This window comes from Pseudophryne corroboree, chromosome 9 (genome assembly GCF_028390025.1).
Source record: "Pseudophryne corroboree isolate aPseCor3 chromosome 9, aPseCor3.hap2, whole genome shotgun sequence".
NCBI classification, from domain to species: domain Eukaryota; kingdom Metazoa; phylum Chordata; class Amphibia; order Anura; family Myobatrachidae; genus Pseudophryne; species Pseudophryne corroboree.
The window spans coordinates 176,396,120-176,408,841 of record NC_086452.1 but is presented as its reverse complement, the minus strand read 5'-3'; the positions used below and the strand labels follow the sequence as shown (position 1 = coordinate 176,408,841).

At 45.6% G+C, this 12,722-nt stretch overlaps 1 protein-coding gene and 1 pseudogene across 1 annotated transcript in view; one reads left to right on the top strand and one right to left on the bottom strand.

Moving 5' to 3' along the window:
* LOC134958766 (calcium-activated chloride channel regulator 1-like) overlaps positions 1-12,722 on the top strand; it is a 118,027-nt gene that overhangs the window by 28,771 nt on the left and 76,534 nt on the right. The window lies entirely within an intron of this gene.
* LOC134963802 (5S ribosomal RNA) lies at positions 12,582-12,700 on the bottom strand (annotated as a pseudogene).

Sequence of the window (12,722 nt, the reverse complement as noted above, 5' to 3'; positions counted from 1 at the left end):
GTATGCTGTGAAACCGACAGGGTATCAGATAAGGATGATAGACATTCTTATACTGGATACCTGTTTGCACTGGCAGGTGCATCCGTAAGCTGGGCAAGTAGGAAACAACCCACAATTGCTCTTTCTACAACAGAGGCAGAGTACATGGCGCTCAAAAGAAGCGCTTTGGATAAGAGAGACTTTATGATTAGGTTTTCTTTACCACAGTGAGATCATCAACATAAAGTGTGATAACAAGGGAGCAATTGATCTTTCTTGTAGCACAAAGCATCATGGACGATCTAGGCAGATTGCTATAAGAAATCACTTCATGTATGAGTTGGTGGAAAACAAGTCCGTCAATGTGGAATATGTTGCAAGTGAAGAAAATATTGCCGACATGTTGACAAAAGGACTGTCATCACACTTCTTACATGTATTCCTGATGGAATGTGGACTGGAATATGGTTAATATTAATTTATTCTTACTGTTTTGCTTCACATTTATATGTTTTCAGTTACAGGAATGACTTTATTGAAATTGTTTGATAAAATGTCATGTTCTTTAAATTTGTGACCGGAGACAGTCTTAAGCGAGGGGGAGTGTTAGGATATGGGCCCTCATTCCGAGTTGTTCGCTCGCTAGCTGCTTTCAGCAGCTTTGCACACGCTAAGCCGCCACCTACTGGGAGTGAATCTTAGCTTTACAGAATTGCGAACGAAAGATTCGCATAATTGCGAATAGAAATTTCTTTGCAGCTTCTGAGTAGCTCGGGACTTACTCTGCCACTGCGATCATTTAAATCAGTTTAGTTCCTGGTTTGACGTCACAAACACACCCAGCGATCGCCCAGACACTCCCCCGTTTCTCCAGCCACTCCCGCGTTTTTCCCAGAAACGGCAGCGTTTTTCCGCACACACCCATAAAACGGGCAGTTTCCGCCCAGAAACACCCACTTCCTGTCAATCACACTCCGATCACCAGAACGATGAAAAATCCTTGTTATGCCGTGAGTAAAATACCTAACTTTTGTGTAAAATAACTAACCGCATGCGCTCTGCGAACCTTGCGCATGCGCAGTAAGCGACTAATCGCAATATAGCGAAACTCGGCAACGAGCGAACAACTCGGAATGAGGGCCATGGTGCGCTCTGTGCCTGTCTCCTTCTACAGAGCAGTCTATGGGCGCATCCCCTAGTGTTAATTCCCTAGTGCCAAGAGTCACTCTGAGGCAGAGATATGTGATGTAATCCCTGCTCCTCCATCTTAGAGTGAGAGAGTAAGAGAGACTGAGTCCTATTGTGTGCAAGCGTGCAGAGCTGAGACCGGGAGTGGATCTCAGTTACAGAGACTCACAGTGTTCTATGCATTTATTGTGGTTCCAGAGCCGATACTGAGCCAGGTGCCGCATCTTCTCAACAGCGGGAGTCAGACTGCATGGCTGTGCAGTCCTCTATCCCTCACCACCAGAGATAACTCCTGATAAGCACCGCTACCACTGCTGTTACCTTGAATGATATAAGGGTCCCTAATTGCCTGTATCAGTATTACATCTGAGTCACCTGTGTTCACTGAATAAACCTGCATTACTGTTTAAGTCATTAAGTGTGTGAACTGACGTCACTGCACCAGGCAATTCCAATACACACTGCCAACAGTATATGTGGCTGCAGAAGGCAGTGTGTGGCTGGGAGCACAATGGAGGGAAAAGGTCTCTGGGAACAGCTGGAGTGATCCTGAGATGGGAATCAGCACAATGTATGGAGTGGTAGAGTACAGTACAGTATGGGTAACAGAGGGTCTTTCTATAGCAGTACAGCACAGTATGCAGCAATAGATTGTCTATTTACAGTAGTGCAGTACAGTATGGGCAATAGACTAACTATAGCAGTACAGTTTAGAGCTCTCAATGAAACTGAGCTCCCCTATGTGTATGCCCGGCCCGCAGTGCACCAGGACTGAAGGTCACTGCAGACTGATCCTTCCAGTTCCCACTGCTGCTTGTATGTGCATGGTGTGAGCACAGCAATAGGACGTCCAGGGGAGGCAAGTCCTATCAGTGCAGTGGCAGATGAGATTTCCCCCGTGGAGGCAGCGCACCTTAAACTGCCGGCGCCGCTGGTAAAAGTGCTGGGGAGATGGGGTAGGAGACTCAAGAGAGAGGAGGGAGGGAGCTGGGGGAAACTGACCACACAGGAGCCGCTCTTCACGCTGCCGTCAGCAACAGCAGAGTATGCTGCAGAGCAGGGAGAGCACCTCTTCAGCCCAAAGCCTCCCTGCAGGATCTGCTGAGCCAGCTCTCTCTCTCTCTCTCTTTCTCTCTCTCTCTCTATATATATATTTTATTATTTTTTTATTTTTTCTGGTAATCCAGGCCCTGTTCAACATTGACTTTTCAGAGGGCCCCAAAAATTGTACATATACCTACCAGGGATAGTGACACTGAACCTATCGGGAGCTATATGGCTATCTGACTGGCTTATTGGCACCACACCCCGAATTTAGGGGCTGGATTTACCATACTACACATTAAAGGAGATTATAATTATATATTATAATAAAACGCAATAACATCTGAGTCTTTGAAGTATATTTATTTGGGCATTGGCATTCTCAAACACAGGGCCTAAATCATGTTTATACGTCCAATCTTTAGCTTTAGCATGTGTGATTTTCTCTGCTTCGTAACTGCTGATATTAGCAAGTGAAGCTGCCTCCCAGAAATGAAAAGAGGTGTCCACCAGGACTATCACGAATTCATTCGCAATTGTGCACACGTTCGCAGCCTATAAAAAAAACGAAGAACATTGGGACTAAAGGTTGGCCTATGGCTACGCAGAGTGGACATGACAGTAGCGACACAGGTGCCATGTTTTTGTATGTACACGCAGCTGATGGCAGTTACATAACCCAAAACCGGCCATTGCACTCCTGCGTTTTTGCAACCACTCCCCATTATCACCTCCAAATGGTCACTTCCTGTCAATCAGTTTCCCATGAAATCCTCATTGCGAACAGAATCACAGTGCACCTTGGGCCTAATTCAGACCTGATCGCTGCTGTGCATTTTCACACTGCAGCTGATCAGGTCTGAACTGAGCATGCGCCAGCACCACAGTGCGCCGGCGCATGCCAGACAGCCAGTGGCTGTCTCAGCCGTGCGATCGCCTCTGCCTGATTGAAAGGCAGAGGCAGTTGCTGGGTAGGAGGGGGCGGGCCAGCTGCATTTCCCGGACCGTAAGGGGGGCGAACCGCGGCGGCTGCGTGACATGACATGCAGCCGCTGCGACCCTCACAGCGACGAGTAGCTCCTGCCAGCGTTCAGGAGCTGCGCTGGCAGGGAGCTACTCCTAAAGTACAAAAGCATCGCCGCTGTGCATGCAGCAATGTATTTCCGTCCAATCTGAAGGAGGGACATGCAGGAGCTATCTCAGTAGAAGAGACGCCTCCTGCATGTTGCTGCAATCTCAGCAAAAATGGAGGTGACCAGGGGTGGATTGGTATGGAAAACCAGCACGGGAAATTTTAGGAAGCAGCCCTAATGGGGTTGCGGTCTGTTGAGGGGTGGGCTCTGTTGAGGGGGGCAGGATCACTCCTCATAGGGTCTGATTGTATGCAAATGTGGCCTTCTTTGCATCTTTTGCTGCTGTTGTGTCTGAGACCAGGGGCAGATTGGGAACTAAAACTAGCCCTGTAAAATTTTGCAGAGTGGTCCGACATGGGCAGCACAAGAGGTATAACATACCGTGTAGCCATGGCAGCATCACTAAATGACAGAGTTGCTGTACTGCAGAGATGGAATAGAATAATGAATGGGGAAAATGCAGTGTACTGAGTGCGGTGGGCTGCCTGTCATGTGGGGGGGTCGACCCACATGACACACAAAACAGGCCACACAAACACATTGGCCCACCAGGAATCATCCTGGTGAGCCCTGGGAATGACATGCCTCCGTTTCTGGTTACTCAGGCGAGATCACAAGACCCATTCTGTACATATGCAGAACGGACGTTCAGCTGCCGCAAATTCCTGATAATCGGGAATCTGCATGTGAACTAGTCCCATTATCTGCAGATGCAGAGATTGTGAATTCTGCATTGGCTATCTGTTGTTTTCTTCCATTCTACCTTATTTAGGCATCTTAAAAGAGAATCTAGTACACAATTAAAAAGTAGGGGACGCTGTACCTTGATACTCTGCCTAGAAAATAATATCAAATATAATACAGTACTTTGAAATTGTAAATATGAGTAATTGTAACAGCTAGCCACAGTTCTCCTTCCAAGGAGGGTGGAACTCATGGAGGTCTTCTGGGCAGTGACCCTTGTACACCCCAGGTTAAGACTTGCAGAACCCACAAGCAGGTTTTCTTGCCTATAATATCTGCTTTTTCCTTAAGGTGTAATGTGCCTACCGTTACTGGGATGCTACCAGGACTTACACGACTGGTGGTAGTGCGAGCTTAACCCCAGAGTGACCCCAGTCAATGCCAATGGAGTGAAAGACAGGATTGGAGCTGCTCTAAGACAAGAGACAATACACACCTAAACACAGTACTTTCTCAGTCTCTGGAAAGCTTTCAAGTGAGTGAGATCATAAAGTACATAAACAGACAATACACTAAAGAAAGAAATTAGACAAAACAATGAAGAGACAGAGCCAATGGCAGTGGGAGTACTGAGGGTATACAGGAGAGATATATAACTGAGGAAACACAAGACTCTATAGCAAGATAAGGAGTACTATAAGCAGAAATAACAAAAGCAACAAGACAGATAATGTAACTGACACTGATAATTAAGTACTGACAAAGGGCTGGACACAGGAATACTGCAGAGTTGGATGCTGATAATTATGCACTGGACACAGGAATACTATAGAGCACAGGTTCTCAAACTCGGTCCTCAGGACCCCACACAGTGCATGTTTTGCAGGTCTCCTCACAGAATCACAAGTGACATAATTAGCTCCACCTGTGGACCTTTTAAAATGTGTCAGTGAGTAATTAATACACCTGTGCACCTGCTAGGTTACCTGCAAAACATGCACTGTGTGGGGTCCTGAGGACCGAGTTTGAGAACCACTGCTATAGAGGACAGTAGAAGAATAACTAGACAAAAGACTTCACGGCTAGTACTAGAACCTAGAGGCAAGGCCTCCTGATGCAACCAATAACTATGACCAGCAGGGAGTGAAAGACAGACAGCACATATAAAGTAGACAAAAGCTAATGAGAGTCACAGCAAGCCAGCTTCCCCCAATTACCAACTCTCACATCCAATAGCCGCCTGACTTCCACAAGAGACAACAGGCTGGAGGCAGGTAACGAAGCATTCCCAAACAGGTGTGCTGCTACATATAGTAGCAAGTTTCAAGGTTGCTAGGAGGCATCCAGAAATGCATCCAGAAAAGAGCAACAGCAGCAACTCATAACAATAACTAGCTGTTTATTCTACCTGTTCTTCGCACGGGGGTTTCTGATTTACATAGTTGTAAATATAAATAAGTGTTAAAAATTTGGTAAATCTATAGAGCTATAAATTTGAGACATCATAATGTAAGTAAATATTAATCCACGGTTCTTGACATTACCTTAGGAGCACCCGTAGCAAATATGGTAAAAAGCGACAGAACCATGTTTGTAGTTTATTAAATTCTACACACTGGAGGTGTTATCCAAATTTTGATCCCATTGTCTGTGTGGGTGCTATCATTCATGCAACACAAGCCACGCATCGGTAATGATGTCATTATGTCACCACCCATGTCATCCCCTTAGGGGAGGTTTTTTTAAATTCTATTTACGCAGTTTTCCTACTTCCCACCTGAAGAATACCTATGTTAAATTTCATCTTCCTAACGTATAGGGAAGTAAGAGAATAAGGGGTCTATTCATGAAGCAGTGAAAAGAGTGGAGAAGTGAGCCAGTGGAGAAGTTGGCCATATGCCCCTTAGTGATGAGTAAGCAGTCATTGAGGGCTTTCGCATTTTTGTACTTTATTAAGTTATGTCAACCCCCTTTTCATCCCCTTTAGGGAGGTTTATTAAAATTCCAAATTACATAGTTTTCCTATTTCCCACCTGAAGAATCCCTATGTTAAATTTCATCTTCCTAACATATCGGGAAGTGAGAGAATTAGTGATGAGTGAGTGAGTGAGTGAGTGAGTTAGTGAGTGAGTGAGGGATTTTGCATATACAGTAGATAGATAGATAGATAGATAGATAGATAGATAGATAGATAGATAGATTGATAGATAGATAGATAGATAGATAGATAGATAGATAGATAGATAGATAGATAGATAGATAGATAGATAGATAGATAGATTTGAAAATAAATATTTGTATTAATTTAGGAGATAACATGCTGGGATTTTGATAAAATGGTACACGTACTGTATTTCCTCTTTTGTTTAGTATATTACTACCTCTGCTGGGAGCAGATTGGGTTATTAAAGTGTTACAGGTACAGAAGTGCTCACAATTCAGTTTCAATACTTGCTAAGTTGTGATACCAGAGGGAGGGTAGTGGCAACATCAACAATCAATTTCTTCCTGGAATTTAAGGAGAGCCAGGAGGCAGGTACTGTAGAGCTGTTTGTACCACAATTCTAGCAGTGTCAGAATATATCAGGAAGAAGCAGATTTTCACTCAGCACAGTTCTGTTGGTCTGTGGAATAGCCCTGGGCCCCCTGCCGGCATTGTGGCGGTCGGGATCACTGCATCACTGATGGCCATCCCTAGGCTGGCTGTTACCAGGAGACCTCAGGCAAGTGAGAGACTGCAGACAATGAGTCAGAGGCGGACCAAACAGCAGCAGGAGGGATAAAAAGAAGCAGTTGAGGGGAGTCAGGGAACTCACACAGAGAATGAGTATAGGCCCTTGAACATTTTCAGCCCCATGGCCAAGTAGCCCTTAAACTAGAGATGAGCGGATTCGGTTTTACTCGGTTTTACTCGGTTCTCAAAACCGAATCTTATTGGCTCACGGATGTCACGTGTTTTGGATAGCCAATAAGATTCGGTTTTGAGAACCGAGTAAAACCGAGTAAAACCGAATCCGCTCATCTCTACCTTAAACCAGCTTCTGCTGCAAGTGAAAGACAGTGTTCAGAAAGACAATCTGCATTGCTGAGACTTGTAGTGCTACAGCTAGACCAAACATCCCAGTGGAACAGAAGCTTCCAGTCATTCCAGATTGCCCTGAACAGGAGGGAAGTCGTTGCCTCAATGCTCCACTGATTGGGGACGGAGGGAGAATGTGTCAAACCTTGGATAGAGATAAAGTGGTCTATTAACTAAGCCTTAAACGGAGATAAAGTGGACGGAGATAAAGTACTAACCAATCAGCTCCAAACTACCATGCCACAGGCTGGGTTTGAAAAATGACAGTTATGAGCTGGTTGGCTGGTACTTTATCTCCATGCACTCTAAGGCTTAGTAAATAGACCATAAAGTACCAACTGAGATGTATCAAACTTTGGCAAGAAATAAACTACCCAACAAACAGCTTCTAACTGCCATTTAGTATTTGAAATATGACAGAAGCTGGTTGATTGGTACTTTGGGGCCTATTTATTGTCACTAAATGGCCTGTCACACATACGGAAACACTAGTTTCCACATATTTTATGTAATGGTTATTCATCATTTGGGGCCCGATAAGACCATCTGTTATATTGTACAAATTCCAAATTCTTACATATTTTGGAGTTTGCCTGCGGAAGAAATGCCATCTTCAGATGACACTTGTTCTTGGAGTCCCGCTCCTGCTTGTGGGAAGGAGTTCTGGGGATGCAAAGAGGTATCCAAGTAGATCCCTCTGCCGCTTCCTCACTGTGTGACATGTGACCAGCTGCTCTACACTTGCATGACCTCAGGTCATACGTGCATGAAGCCAGCTACGGGAATGGTATGTATCACTGTTACTAAAGTAGCAGTGTTACTGATCGCAGGGAGTGCTGCTTTGCAGAGCAGCTGTTCCCATAACGGAGCAATGCTGAATTGTTTTGGTGATAAGTATCCTCCGCAACAAGTTGGATACTTAATTATAGGGGGCTGTCCGGTCACCAATGATGTATAGGCCTCTATATCTCCACTTTATCTCTCTCTCCAAGGTTTGATACTCTCCCCCTTGGTGAGAGACAACCCATGTCTTATATGCACTCACCAGATTTACTTTTTCTGCAAGACATTGCTCCTAATATGTATAACAGCACTGTAACAATACAATTGAAAGACAGATCTTATACAGTAGTATGCAAGTATCCAAAAGCTCAAACTGTGCACATGATTATCTGCAAAACAACTCAAATTAAAAGTAGGAAAGCTACTTTGTTAGTTCTGTTACATTACATTGTGTCCTGGACTTTGCAGGAGGGACTGCTCACTTATTTAAGGAAAACCTTCAGTGAACTAAACCATATTGAGATCGCATTGCAGACCCAGCAATATAGGCGTAGACCCCTGCCTGCACAGCCTGGCTGCGAAGACCACCGCCATCTTATCCATTGCAGCGGCCATGTGTGACATCACAGGCTGCCCCAAGAATGCCCAGACCCGCTCCCATTTTTGCTGCCATGCCCCAGCAACACCGTGTCGCCACCCCCGACCGCACAGTGAGTGCCTGTCAATCAGGCAGAGGCGTTTGCATCCATCACTGCCATGTGATTGAATTGCTTGGCCTGTGTACTCGCAGAAAGGACCCTGCGCGTGTGCACTGGGCCGAAAATCAGCAAAATGTGATTGCATCGCTGATGTTATCGCTACTCAATAAAAACCCAATGGTGGCTTTGGGGTGCTCCTAGGGCATGTGCCTTCTGGGCCAGCTTCTGAAGGGTGGTGAGACAGTGCCATAGAAAGCCGTTGGTGTGGTGCGGTTTGGACAATGGAGGCATGTCCAGACCATTGCAGGGGTGGGCCGCGGGGGCTACGTGATGTCACACGCAGCTGCTGTGACCCGGAACGCGGCCAGTAGCGGCCTGCCAGCATGCAGGGGCTGCGCTGGCAGGGAGCTACTCAGCAGGTGCAAAAGCATTACCGCTGTGCAATGCTTTTGCACCCTGTGCGGGGGAGGGGAGGGCAGTATGGACAGACATGCGGGACAGACTAGCCCTATGCTGGGCGTCCCCCCACATGTCAGAGAAATTGATCATAGATGTTCTAAATTTAGCTCATCTACGATCATATCTGAATTACCCCCATGCCGGCAGTGGGGCGACCGCAAAAGAGCCCCTTGCAGGCTCGCTGCGGTACAGTGGCACACTACGCTCCCCATGCTATTTATTCTCCCTCCAGGGGTGTCCCCCCAAGAAGGAGAATAGGTGTCAGTATGCCGGCTGTCGAGATCCCGGCACCGGCATGCTGAGCGTCGTGATCCCGACAGCCGGCATATCAAATGCCTCCCCTTGTTAGACATGTGTTATTGATATTACAACCACTGTTCTCAACTGAGTTTATTGGGCTTAGTAAATTGACCTCCTAATTTCCTAACAGACTCAAAGACACGCAACACTTTCATCAGAAATGACTTCCTACCAGACATCAGATGTTATATAAGCATGTTTCAAAGCAGCTCACTGTCACAGATGTCACCAAGGTTTGACAAATGATGCAGTGCAGGCTACATAATACATCCACACTCCACTTGCTCTCCCCATGTGGTGTCTAGCTAATTAAGAAATGGGCCTAATGGTCCATAGCCATACGTTTTGATTAGAAAACAAATGCCCTGCCTGGATAATGCCAGACCCAGGGTTAGGTAAGGGAAGATGTTATAGACGAATAGAAAGACACCTAAGTGGAAAAAGTATAGGGGAGAAAGAAAAATCAAGAAAATAAAAATCAAGTGAACTTGTAGAGAAATAAAAAAATAAATAAAAAAAACGGCTGAAGGACTGAAAATATTATTTTATAATGCAATGCCAAATTGCCGAATTAGGCCCAGTTCAGGTTAAATATAAAAAATCCCTCATGATTACCATTGTCAACCATGGCAGTATCTAATCCCTGAGTAAGAGAGACCTAACAAGACAAAACACATGACACTACAGACAAGGAAAAATGCACACAAACATATAAACATGTAAACTAAAACAAATGCACCAGAAGTATAAACCATTTTCAATGAAAAGACCTAATATAACATTTATAACTGCCCAATTTCCATTTGCTCAAAGCAATAATTTCTGCAAGCCAAAGAAAATTGGTGCTTGATCGAAAGAACTAAGAACAAGGTAGTTACAAGGTGCACAGATCAAGATAATATAGTATAATAAAACAGAACTTTTATTGGCTTGATAAAATATTGGATCAACATTTTATCAAGTCAATAAAAATTATGTTTTATTATAATTTAACTTGATCTGTGCACCTTGTAACTACCCTGTTACATGGGGTAGGGTTATTTTGGGATGTAGTTAATACCTCCCCCTACATCACGCCCCCTTAGATCCCGACAGTCGGCATGCTGACTAGCAGGGACTATTCCCACTCGTGGGTGTCCATGACATCCACAGAGTAGGAATAGAACCTGCCACCGAGCCCGCAGCATGGCGAGCACAGCGAGCCCGCAAGGCGCTTCTTACGCTCGCCCCCCAGCCGGCCATCTCGATTCCAGGATGCCAGCGCCGGTATGGCATACCCAACCTGGTTAATTCTAGTATGTGGTAGGGACAGGCAATCATAAATACAATCAATGTGAAAAATAACCAAAAAGGAAATAAAGATAATGATAAAGGTGAGAAAAAAGAAAGTTAAAAAGATTAGGGAAGAATAAGGTGAGAGAAGGGGTAAAAGCCTATAAAGGAAAACAAAGAAAGTTAAAAGAGAGGGAGCAGAAGAACTATACAATGCAAAAAGACAGCAGTCACTGGAGTACATTTAGTTCTGTCATAAGACTGAAATAATGAGACCTTGTCCCACAGCCCCGGACTTTTAATAAACTCAAAGACACTCCCCCACCCCCCCCACCCCTCCACAATGCAATAGGCCGAATAATGGGGGTATCCAATTAGCCGCGGTTAATTACCATGGCTAATTGTCCAGCCAGGGGCTGGCTAGTTAGCCCGGTAAAGCTGAGGTTCGCGCAGAGTTATCAGGGATTTGTTTTACTTGCTTCAGGCAGGCAAAACCAAATCCCCGGATATAGCCCCATTTACATCTGAAAAAACTGTGCTGTTTCTACCAAAACCACACAGGTTTCACTGAACCTGTGTGTTTTCGGGAGATAATGTATTTTTTTTACAGGCAACTAAATTGGACCATGTGGAGCCTACAATTTCTTTTGTAGCACTTCATCACCCTGCCTACCCAACCAAGGGGGTTTATTCCGAGTTGATGGTAGCTGTGCTAAATTTAGCACACCTACGATCAGGCACTCAGACATGTGGGGGGCACCCAGCACAGGGCTAGTCCACTCCGCATGTCAGTGCCGGCACCTCCCCCCCGCAGAAATGCAAAAGCATCGCACAGCGGCAATGTTTTTGCATCGCTGGAGTTACTCCCGGTCAGCGCAGCTCCTGCGGCTGGCCGGGAGAAACTCTTCGCTGCCCCGGGTCACAGCGGCTGCATGTGACGTCACGCAGCCACCGCGGCCCGCCCTCCAACGGTCTGTCCACGCCTGCGTTGGCTGGACCGCGCCCCCTATACCGTCCATCCCCCGCCCGCCCAGCGACCGCCTCTGCCTCAGAGGCGATTGCTAGTCAACGACGGCTGGCATGCGCCAGCGCACTGCGGCCCCGGCGCATGCGCAGTTCTGACCTGATCACTGCACTGCGATAAACTGCAGCGAGCGATCAGGTTGGAATGACCCCCCCAAAATTAAGCAAATAGGCACCAGTTTTCTCTGGTCCTGGAACCACGAGTCTATGTGATGGTACTTACACAATAAATAAATAAATAAAAACAGACTGTTCTCTTTTACTAATCCGATACTACAGTATATATACCTCCCTTACCCTCCCCTTCCCAGTTCTCACCTGTAAATTAATGAAAGCTGCTGGTATGTCCAAGAGTGAGTGTCACACACCACAACACACTGCTGTCAGACATAGCAGCAATCAGACTGACACTCTCAGTCAGTAAGACCAGCCAGCAGGTGCAGCTCTGAACAGCCACTGTCACTGCGGTACATGAGGCAGGCGTGCTGAGTCTCCAGCTGGAACTCAGTCACTTTTAAATGACAGATTCATACAGTTATGAAACAACGGGTGTGGTCCTTTGAAGAGAAAAGGACAGAAAGACAACTATATGCCTTTTCCAGGGCACACTTGAAATGATTTGAAAAAATGAAATTATTAAAATATAACTTTTATTATTATATACTTAGAAAAGAAACGAGAGCAAGCATCTACTTTTAAGGAACATTTATGTCCACATGTACTAATGTACTGGATTACAGGCGAAATAGTGGTGTGGGTGGGCGAAAATAAATGATTCCTCATTCAATGAGATAATACTCACTACTTATAATCTCTATAATAGAGATTTTAGTAGAATGAGGTCACTACCTCGGGTCTGGTGTGATCAATAAGAGCAGGAACCTGAGATCAAGTTCCTGCCGTGGGTCCCAAAATTGTCTTAGGCGTTGGAGAGTAAAATATCTACGGTACCTAGTATTCCCTGGTGGTTCCCCATCCAGGTACTGACCAGGCCCTGCAGTGCTTTGCTTCCAAGATCAGACGAGTTTGGGCATACTCAGTGCGGTCTGACCGTAGGTAAATCTGTCTCCTGAGTGCACC